We start from the raw sequence: 10,623 nt of genomic DNA on the forward strand, positions 1-10,623 counted from the left end.
AGGTTGCATCACGACTTCGGGGACTGTCAGTCCACCCCGCCGCGCTCGTGCGGCAAGCGCGCGCGTCAAATGGAGGAGAGGAGGGGAACCCCCCACCCAGCAAAAAAACTACAACACGCCTTACCTTTGGAGTCTTTGTTTCGGGTTGTTTGTCTTGTTTGTTTGTTACCCCACAAAAAGTAATTGCAGTTACCCGTATGCGGCGGAGAAATTGGGGCCGCTGTAAGTTGAGAGCGGGCGTTTGTTGGTAGTTGTCGTGGTCGTTGTTGTTGTTGTTGTTGTTTAATAGCCGTGCAAAAACGAAAGGTAGCCAGCGGACGTTTCAGTCAGTTAGCCTGTTCTACATGGGGCGTTCTTTATTGTTTGCTTCTTCCCACTGGTCATTATGCTCGCGAGGTGCAACGTGCTTCTCTCATAAGCGGAGGTTTTACGTTATGCGAGGACCCTTACAGCCAGGGTATATACCTCGTTAAAGTAAAAGAGAAAAAAGTAAGTATACAATAGTAATAGGATGGCGGCAGGTGAGGCTGGGGTGGAGCGGCATCAGCAGTAAGTACGATGATTGCAGGTACACAGCGTATAGCTGGGCAAAAATCAAGCGCAGTGTGTAAAAGAAATGGTAATTGGCCACGCGGGCAGACTTCGTGCGCTGCAGTTTTGTACAGCGTTTCTGTTTTTAATTGCCTTCTTTCTGCCAGTTCTTTTTATTCTTCTTTGTTTTTCTTTTTTTTTTTTGGGGGGGGGGAGAAAATAAATTGAGCGAAAGGCGCTAATGAAGGTCAGTTGGCGCTTGAAACGAAGCACGTCGCTTTTTTTTGCGTTTATGCGTTCCAGATTTGCCTGTGATACAGCTTAATTGTCCGTTTGTTTGAGTGTGTCACGCGCCTGTGCTCGCTTTATTTTAATTTCTTTCTTTCGCTTCTCACTTGGCCGTGTTGGGTGGGGCGTATTACCGTTATTGCGTGCCACGGCTGCACTGGAGTGTAAGGTCCTCAGTCGTCTAGTTTATTTTTCGAGCGTGTCATTACACACCTACGCGCATAGTTTAGAAGCCAGGTTTTCGGCGTTTGTTTTCGCGGTGGTGTTTCGAACAAACGAGGAAACCAAGGGCGTTTCGGTCAAAAGAAAAAGGAACCAACTTATTAGCGTCATGTTTGCACAGCCCCAGTCATGCATGTTCGTGACGTACGCGTATTCGTGACAACCGAGAAGCCTTTGCAAGCGTGCGCATGTGTGGCGTCAGCGAGGTGAGAGCTTCATTCTTTCGAAAACAATCCCTCTCGGCTTCCCGCCATCTCGTCGAGCAACGCTGGCACGATTCCGGCGCACCGCTCTCAGTCAAACAAGAGCTCATCCGTCATTATAGAACGTTACACCGACCATGACGTCAGATGTGTCGCTGACGCATGTCTTGGAAGTAACACGTGATCGTCCTGTACATCACCTCGTGTAGCGTTGCATGCATTTCAGTAACTCGTTCGTAATCTTCTCACAAGTAGACATCGTTGTATATCACTGTGGTCGCATATGCATAAAGATAAATATAAAAGTTTTAATCATTTGCTGGAGATGTTAGCTTGGTTGGTTGCTTCATTTGCTAATCAAGGTGCCATGAGATAACAACGTATGCTGTACAGCATATACAGCGATAACATAAAGACGCGAATAGCACACACACTTACAGACGCACTGGTAGACAGGCTTCATTTACAAGGTTTCGTTGGAGCCTATCGACTTCACGAACAGCAGCAGCACTATCGCTGCAAATATAACGCCGTCTGGTACTTTGCCACGGGTTGAGAATGTCCGTTACTCCTATAGCTCAAGCCACGTTAACTGCAAAAGTAGTGCCGCCTGCAGATATTCGTACATATGATGTCTGTGACGCTGACTCCATGCCTATCGGCAACGAACTGTCGTGTGTCGTACGGCGGTTATCGTGATCCTACTATGACCTCAGAATGCCGTACGGTGGGAACAGCACAGGTGAGTTACTCATTGGCCAGCTTAAAGCACGCTCACCCCTCATCGTCATTCAAACACTCATTCGTGTAACGAGCTACTCATTCGTGTATCGTGTTTACTATCGGAGAGGCAGGCGCGTCATTCGCTCTTCGCTTCGAAATCGCGTCACCGCGATGACGCCGGCTTATTCACTGCCGCAGGTGTTTGTCAGCCGCCAGACCGCGCACGAAGTCGTATACGTGGCCGCCATTGCGGCACCGACGCTCTTGTTCAGCCGAATGTGTGTTCACGAGAGACTCTTTATATTATAGAGCCGTTTTCGAGAGTCATTCCGTGGTGACTTGCGAAACCGACCGCGAGGATGATAATGCGAGCAGGCACGCGGAGAACTTCTTGGCACGAGTCCCTCATGGCGGCCGCTGTGTTGATTCTATTTAGGCGCAGCTCGTGGGAGGGTTTGCTCGGTAAACTCGGCCGTTTCTGTAGGCAGCTACCGGTCTGTATAGCCTCTCCTGATTGGTGTATACATTCGACGGTACGCTCGTTGGACGACAAACCACTTGGCGAAGTATATAGCCTGTCTGCTAGCGCTTCGGTTTGCGCCCACGTCGACCTCGACCCGTCTGTGATGAACACCAGCGTCTCTCTCTCTCTCTGAGCTCTTGATGAACACAGACTCACTCTTTTATGCTCCAGAGCTCTGTCTCAGCGAGCTCAGCTATATAGCGCCGACCTCGGTGTCGAAGAGAAGGTGGTTGTGTGTGTGTGTAAACAGCTGCATGCGTTGGAGCCACGCACGCCTCTGGCAGTGAGTGAGTTATCGCGCGAAATTTCGGCTTAAAGGGCTGGCTCCTCCTAGAAGCGCGAAGAGAAGCCTCGAAGGACACCCTGGCGAAGCCACGCGGCGGGCTCTTCTCGCGTATATTTCACGTTCTACAATTCCACGTATAGTCTTCTAAAAGGCGACGCCCGGTCCTCGGCGACGTTCTTTGGAGGTTTAGCCCTGGTCTCTTCCAACAAGATGAAAGCATGGAGAGGAGGGACTCGAGGCAATGAAGGGGGGGGGGGCGACTTTGCGGCGCTCGAGGCGTCCAAGCCCGGATTCAGAGCCTGAATGTCCAACGAGACGGAATGTACAACGAGACTGAATGTCCAATGGGTCACGTGACCGGCGAGACTGAATGTCCAACGAGACGGAATGTCCAACCGAGACTGAATGTCCATCGAGACTGAATGTCCAACGAGACTGAACGTCCAACCGAGACGGAATGTCCAACGAGACGGAATGTCCAACGAGACGGAATGTACAACCGAGACGGAATGTCCAAGGAGACTGAATGTCCAACGAGACGGAATGTCCAATTTAGAAGAGATAAACGCGCCCTCGTTTGAAATTTCTCAGACAACTGATTCATTGGGTTAAGATAGCCTAACGGAAGATCACATTTTTTTGTGTGTTTTGCAAATATTGACTGTCTGTGGCGTCGGGCGTCGTATTTTTGTTTCCGTACTCGCTTTACTGCATTTATCATAATTTCAAGTTTTGTTAGTTTATTTCTATTTTGTATTTTTAGTTTTATATGTATGTTGAATATGTTACTTTATTGCTTTATTTTGTTTGTTTGCATACTTTGCTGTTCCTGTTTATCTTTGTTATAAACGGACATCACAGCCCCTTAAAAGATTACGAGAGAGGGCGCTCCCTCGTCCACTCTGTGCAGTATCTATCTGCGTTTAATCCCTGAGAGTGTTACCAGCGCCACTCGTAGCTAAGCGGCGAGTGTGAAACACTATTTTTGCCAGAAAGCGTCACGAGGCAGGACGAAGCCCTTGCTATGAAAGTGCGAAAGAAGAATAGTTCGAGAGACTCAGTTATTTGTTAGAAAACCAACAGCCAATTAAGCCAATGAAAACATTGGGGACATTATTTGTTGCTTTTTTTAACTGCGATGTAATAATTATAACCCATATTCAAAGGAATCCAAGTAGACGAAAAAACACCCTTTCCATCGGTGGGATCCGAACCCGCAACCTTATAATTACGGCGACGATTTGCGCTTGCTAACACTCCCAGGGATCAAGCTCACGCAAATACCCAACAAAGTGGACGAGGGAGCGCCCTCCATCGTAGCTTAATTGTTAGAGCATCAGACGCGTTATGCGAAAGTTGTGGGTTTGAATCCCACCGAAAGAAAGTGTGATTTTTCGTGCCATTTATGTCCTTTCAATTTAGGTCATATTCGTTACACTACATTTAAACCATCAACAAATAACGTACTACCTATGCTTTCCTTGGCTTGATTGTTGGCTTTCTATGAGCCCCGAGAACAATTCTTCTTTCCTCTTAAAGAATGCGGATCGAAGAAGCTAGGGAGGAAATTTTCCTTTAAAATTAAATTCTTGGGTTTTACGCGCCAGAACCACGAAATGATTATGAAGCATGTTGAGTATGGGACATTAGTTTTAGTTTTGACTACCTTGAGGGAAACATGTCATGGCATTTCGGCTACAAGAGAACTGCAGGCCGGTCTAGGAAAGACCATGCCGTTAAAGAGGTGGTGTCACCAAATTTTGAGGCGATAAAAAGCCTGCTGTAGGCTTTCCCTGTACGCAAGGACGCTCAGCACGAAGTATTGCACGCAGTAAACGTTTAGAATATATTTTAATTCACTTCCAAAGTCTGTATAAATGCTCATTCTCGCGATCGAGACCCATCGCTAGCGCGACTGACATCGACGTCACTGTGTAGGAAGCGTAACGAAAGTTTAATGACGTAACACCACATTAGAGTGACGTGCAATGAGCGGTGACCTACAGCTCCGCTGCACCGGGCCAGTCAAGACAGCATCAGGCCATCCGCTGCGAACTGCTCATTGTTTCTGAGCTTATTGCCGAAGTAGCCAATCTTGCTCGCGTTTTGCAAAGTGCTTCGCGTGAATAATTTTTCATTACAACACATAGCATACAGGTAATCGTTGGCGACAATAAAATCGTTTTATGATGTTTAAATCATTTGAGGACTTTTCAGAACCGGCCTGAACACGAGCTTTTCTATTACTCTTCCAATGATGATGAACGGCACAGTCAGCGCTCACACTATTAGTGTTGTGAAGCTCAAGGAAAAAAAAAAACTGGGTCGGGAACAGACTAACAGTGAAAGAGCGTCAGCGATTACAATTACTTAAAAAAAAAAAAAAAAACTAGCGGATTACGGAGAAAAAACTGAAAGCTAATCGATTACTCAACAAGGTGAGGTAACGGGCTATTTGGTTTTGCATAATTGTTAAACTGTGCTAAAGTTACAGGTACATATTTTTAGCGAGGACGCACATAACAAAGGCATGAAAAGCGCAAACTTTCAACTCGATTTGTTGAAAAGGCATCAACTTTTATGAACACGAGCAAACGAGTGCAAAAGGGAGTTCTTTAAATATTTTTTTTTCTTATTTTTAAATACTTCTTTTTTTCGTCTTGTGTCCTTATTTTATTCCCTCGTGTCTTTGCGCTTTCTCTCTCTCTCTCTCTCTCTCTCTCTCTCTCTCTCTCTCTCTCTCTCTCTCTATATATATATATATATATATATATATATATATATATATATATATATCCACGTCCTATCACGACGAAGACGAATTTTCACGCACGTCGCAAATGCACATTCGGAAAATTTTCACAGCAAATATTGGGATGTGTGGAACGAAAACGGAAAAGCGAAATTTGTGACCGGGACGGAATGTCCACGAGACTGAATGTCCAACCGAGACTGAATGTCCAACGAGACTGTATGTCCAACGAGACTGAATGTCCAACCGAGACGGAATGTCCAACGAGACTGTATGTCCAACGAGACTGAATGTCCAACCGAGACGGAATGTCCAACGAGACTGTATGTCCAACGAGACTGAATGTCCAACCGAGACGGAATGTCCAACGAGACTGTATGTCCAACGAGACTGAATGTCCAACCGAGACGGAATGTCCAACGAGACTGTATGTCCAACGAGACTGAATGTCCAACCGAGACGGAATGTCCAACGAGACTGTATGTCCAACGAGACTGAATGTCCAACCGAGACGGAATGTCCAACGAGACTGTATGTCCAACGAGACTGAATGTCCAACCGAGACGGAATGTCCAACGAGACTGTATGTCCAACGAGACTGAATGTCCAACCGAGACGGAATGTCCAACGAGACTGTATGTCCAACGAGACTGAATGTCCAACCGAGACGGAATGTCCAGCGAGACTGTATGTCCAACGAGACTGAATGTCCAACCGAGACGGAATGTCCAGCGAGACTGTATGTCCAACGAGACTGAATGTCCAACCGAGACGGAATGTCCAACGAGACTGTATGTCCAACGAGACTGAATGTCCAACCGAGACGGAATGTCCAACGAGACTGTATGTCCAACGAGACTGAATGTCCAACCGAGACGGAATGTCCAGCGAGACTGTATGTCCAACGAGACTGAATGTCCAACCGAGACGGAATGTCCAACGAGACTGTATGTCCAACGAGACTGAATGTCCAACCGAGACGGAATGTCCAGCGAGACTGTATGTCCAACGAGACTGAATGTCCAACCGAGACGGAATGTCCACGAGACTGTATGTCCAACGAGACTGAATGTCCAACCGAGACGGAATGTCCAACGAGACTGTATGTCCAACGAGACTGAATGTCCAACCGAGACGGAATGTCCAACGAGACTGTATGTCCAACGAGACTGAATGTCCAACCGAGACGGAATGTCCAACGAGACTGTATGTCCAACGAGACTGAATGTCCAACCGAGACGGAATGTCCAACGAGACTGTATGTCCAACGAGACTGAATGTCCAACCGAGACGGAATGTCCAACGAGACTGTATGTCCAACGAGACTGAATGTCCAACCGAGACGGAATGTCCAACGAGACTGTATGTCCAACGAGACTGAATGTCCAACCGAGACGGAATGTCCAGCGAGACTGTATGTCCAACGAGACTGAATGTCCAACCGAGACGGAATGTCCAGCGAGACTGTATGTCCAACGAGACTGAATGTCCAACCGAGACGGAATGTCCAGCGAGACTGTATGTTCCAACGAGACTGAATGTCCAACCGAGACGGAATGTCCAGCGAGACTGTATGTCCAACGAGACTGAATGTCCAACCGAGACGGAATGTCCAACGAGACTGTATGTCCAACGAGACTGAATGTCAACCGAGACGGAATGTCCAACGAGACTGTATGTCCAACGAGACTGAATGTCCAACCGAGACGGAATGTCCAACGAGACTGTATGTTCCAACGAGACTGAATGTCCAACCGAGACGGAATGTCCAACGATACTGTATGTCCAACGAGACTGAATGTCCAACCGAGACGGAATGTCCAACGATACTGTATGTCCAACGAGACTGAATGTCCAACCGAGACGGAATGTCCAACGATACTGTATGTCCAACGAGACTGAATGTCCAACCGAGACGGAATGTCCAACGAGACTGTATGTCCAACGAGACTGAATGTCCAACCGAGACGGAATGTCCAGCGAGACTGTATGTCCAACGAGACTGAATGTCCAACCCCAACCGAGACGAATGTCCAACGAGGACTGTATGTCCAACGAGACTGAATGTCCAACCGATACGGAATGTCCAACGAGACTGTATGTCCAACGAGACTGAATGTCCAACCGAGACGGAATGTCCAACGATACTGTATGTCCAACGAGACTGAATGTCCAACCGAGACGGAATGTCCAACGATACTGTATGTCCAACGAGACTGAATGTCCAACCGAGACGGAATGTCCAACGATACTGTATGTCCCAACGAGACTGAATGTCCAACCGAGACGGAATGTCCAACGAGACTGTATGTCCAACGAGACTGAATGTCCAACCGAGACGGAATGTCCAACGAGACTGTATGTCCAACGAGACTGAATGTCCACCGAGACGGAATGTCCAGCGAGACTGTATGTCCAACGAGACTGAATGTCCAACCGAGACGGAATGTCCAGCGAGACTGTATGTCCAACGAGACTGAATGTCCAACCGAGACGGAATGTCCAACGAGACTGTATGTCCAACGAGACTGAATGTCCAACCGAGACGGAATGTCCAACGAGACTGTATGTCCAACGAGACTGAATGTCCAACCGAGACGGAATGTCCAGCGAGACTGTATGTCCAACGAGACTGAATGTCCAACCGAGACGGAATGTCCAACGAGACTGTATGTCCAACGAGACTGAATGTCCAACCGAGACGGAATGTCCAGCGAGACTGTATGTCCAACGAGACTGAATGTCCAACCGAGACGGAATGTCCAACGAGACTGTATGTCCAACGAGACTGAATGTCCAACCGAGACGGAATGTCCAACGAGACTGTATGTCCAACGAGACTGAATGTCCAACCGAGACGGAATGTCCAACGAGACTGTATGTCCAACGAGACTGAATGTCCAACCGAGACGGAATGTCCAGCGAGACTGTATGTCCAACGAGACTGAATGTCCAACCGAGACGGAATGTCCAACGAGACTGTATGTCCAACGAGACTGAATGCCACCGAGACGGAATGTCCAACGAGACTGTATGTCCAACGAGACTGAATGTCCACCGAGACGGAATGTCCAACGAGACTGTATGTCCAACGAGACTGAATGTCCAACCGAGACGGAATGTCCAACGAGACTGTATGTCCAACGAGACTGAATGTCCAACCGAGACGGAATGTCCAACGAGACTGTATGTCCAACGAGACTGATGTCCAACCGAGACGGAATGTCCAGCGAGGACTGTATGTCCACGAGACTGAATGTCCAACCGAGACGGAATGTCCAACGAGACTGTATGTCCAACGAGACTGAATGTCCAACCGAGACGGAATGTCCAACGAGACTGTATGTCCAACGAGACTGAATGTCCAACCGAGACGGAATGTCCAACGAGACTGTATGTCAACGAGACTGAATGTCCAACCGAGACGGAATGTCCAACGAGACTGTATGTCCAACGAGACTGAATGTCCAACCGAGACGGAATGTCCAACGAGACTGTATGTCCAACGAGACTGAATGTCCAACCGAGACGGAATGTCCAACGAGACTGTATGTCCAACGAGGACTGAATGTCCAACCGAGACGGAATGTCCCGAGACTGTATGCCAACGAGACTGACTGTCACGAGGAATAGGGTAGTCCAACGAGGACTGAATGTCAACCGAGACGGAATGTCCAGCGAGACTGTATGTCCAACGAGACTGAATGTCCAACCGAGACGGAATGTCCAGCGAGACTGTATGTCCAACGAGACTGAATGTCCAACCGAGACGGAATGTCCAGCGAGACTGTATGTCCAACGAGACTGAATGTCCAACCGAGACGGAATGTCCAGACGAGACTGTATGTCCAACGAGACTGAATGTCCAACCGAGACGGAATGTCCAACGAGACTGTATGTCCAACGAGACTGAATGTCCAACCGAGACGGAATGTCCAACGAGACTGTATGTCCAACGAGAATGAATGTCCAACCGAGACGGAATGTCCAACGAGACTGTATGTCCAACGAGACTGAATGTCCAACCGAGACGGATGTCCAGCGAGACTGTATGTCCAACGAGACTGTATGTCCCGGAATGTCCAACCGAGACGGAATGTCCAACGAGACTGTATGTCCAACGAGACTGAATGTCCAACCGAGACGGAATGTCCAACGAGACTGTATGTCCAACGAGACTGAATGTCCAACCGAGACGGAATGTCCAACGAGACTGTATGTCCAACGAGACTGAATGTCCAACCGAGACGGAATGTCCAACGAGACTGTATGTCCAACGAGACTGAATGTCCAACCGAGACGGAATGTCCAACGAGACTGTATGTCCAACGAGACTGAATGTCCAACCGAGACGGAATGTCCAACGAGACTGTATGTCCAACGAGACTGAATGTCCAACCGAGACGGAATGTCCAACGAGACTGTATGTCCAACGAGACTGAATGTCCAACCGAGACGGAATGTCCAACGAGACTGTATGTCCAACGAGACTGAATGTCCAACCGAGACGGAATGTCCAACGAGACTGTATGTCCAACGAGACTGAATGTCCAACCGAGACGGAATGTCCAACGAGACTGTATGTCCAACGAGACTGAATGTCCAACCGAGACGGAATGTCCAACGAGACTGTATGTCCAACGAGACTGAATGTCCAACCGAGACGGAATGTCCAACGAGACTGTATGTCCAACGAGACTGAATGTCCAACCGAGACGGAATGTCCAACGAGACTGTATGTCCAACGAGACTGAATGTCCAACCGAGACGGAATGTCCAACGAGACTGTATGTCCAACGAGACTGAATGTCCAACCGAGACGGAATGTCCAACGAGACTGTATGTCCAACGAGACTGAATGTCCAACCGAGACGGAATGTCCAACGAGACTGTATGTCCAACGAGACTGAATGTCCAACCGAGACGGAATGTCCAACGAGACTGTATGTCCAACGAGACTGAATGTCCAACCGAGACGGAATGTCCAACGAGACTGTATGTCCAACGAGACTGAATGTCCAACCGAGACGGAATGTCCACGAGACTGTATGTCCAACGAGACTGAATGTCCAACCGAGACGGAATGTCCAGCGAG

This window comes from Rhipicephalus sanguineus, chromosome 3 (assembly GCF_013339695.2).
Source record: "Rhipicephalus sanguineus isolate Rsan-2018 chromosome 3, BIME_Rsan_1.4, whole genome shotgun sequence".
NCBI lineage: Eukaryota > Metazoa > Arthropoda > Arachnida > Ixodida > Ixodidae > Rhipicephalus > Rhipicephalus sanguineus.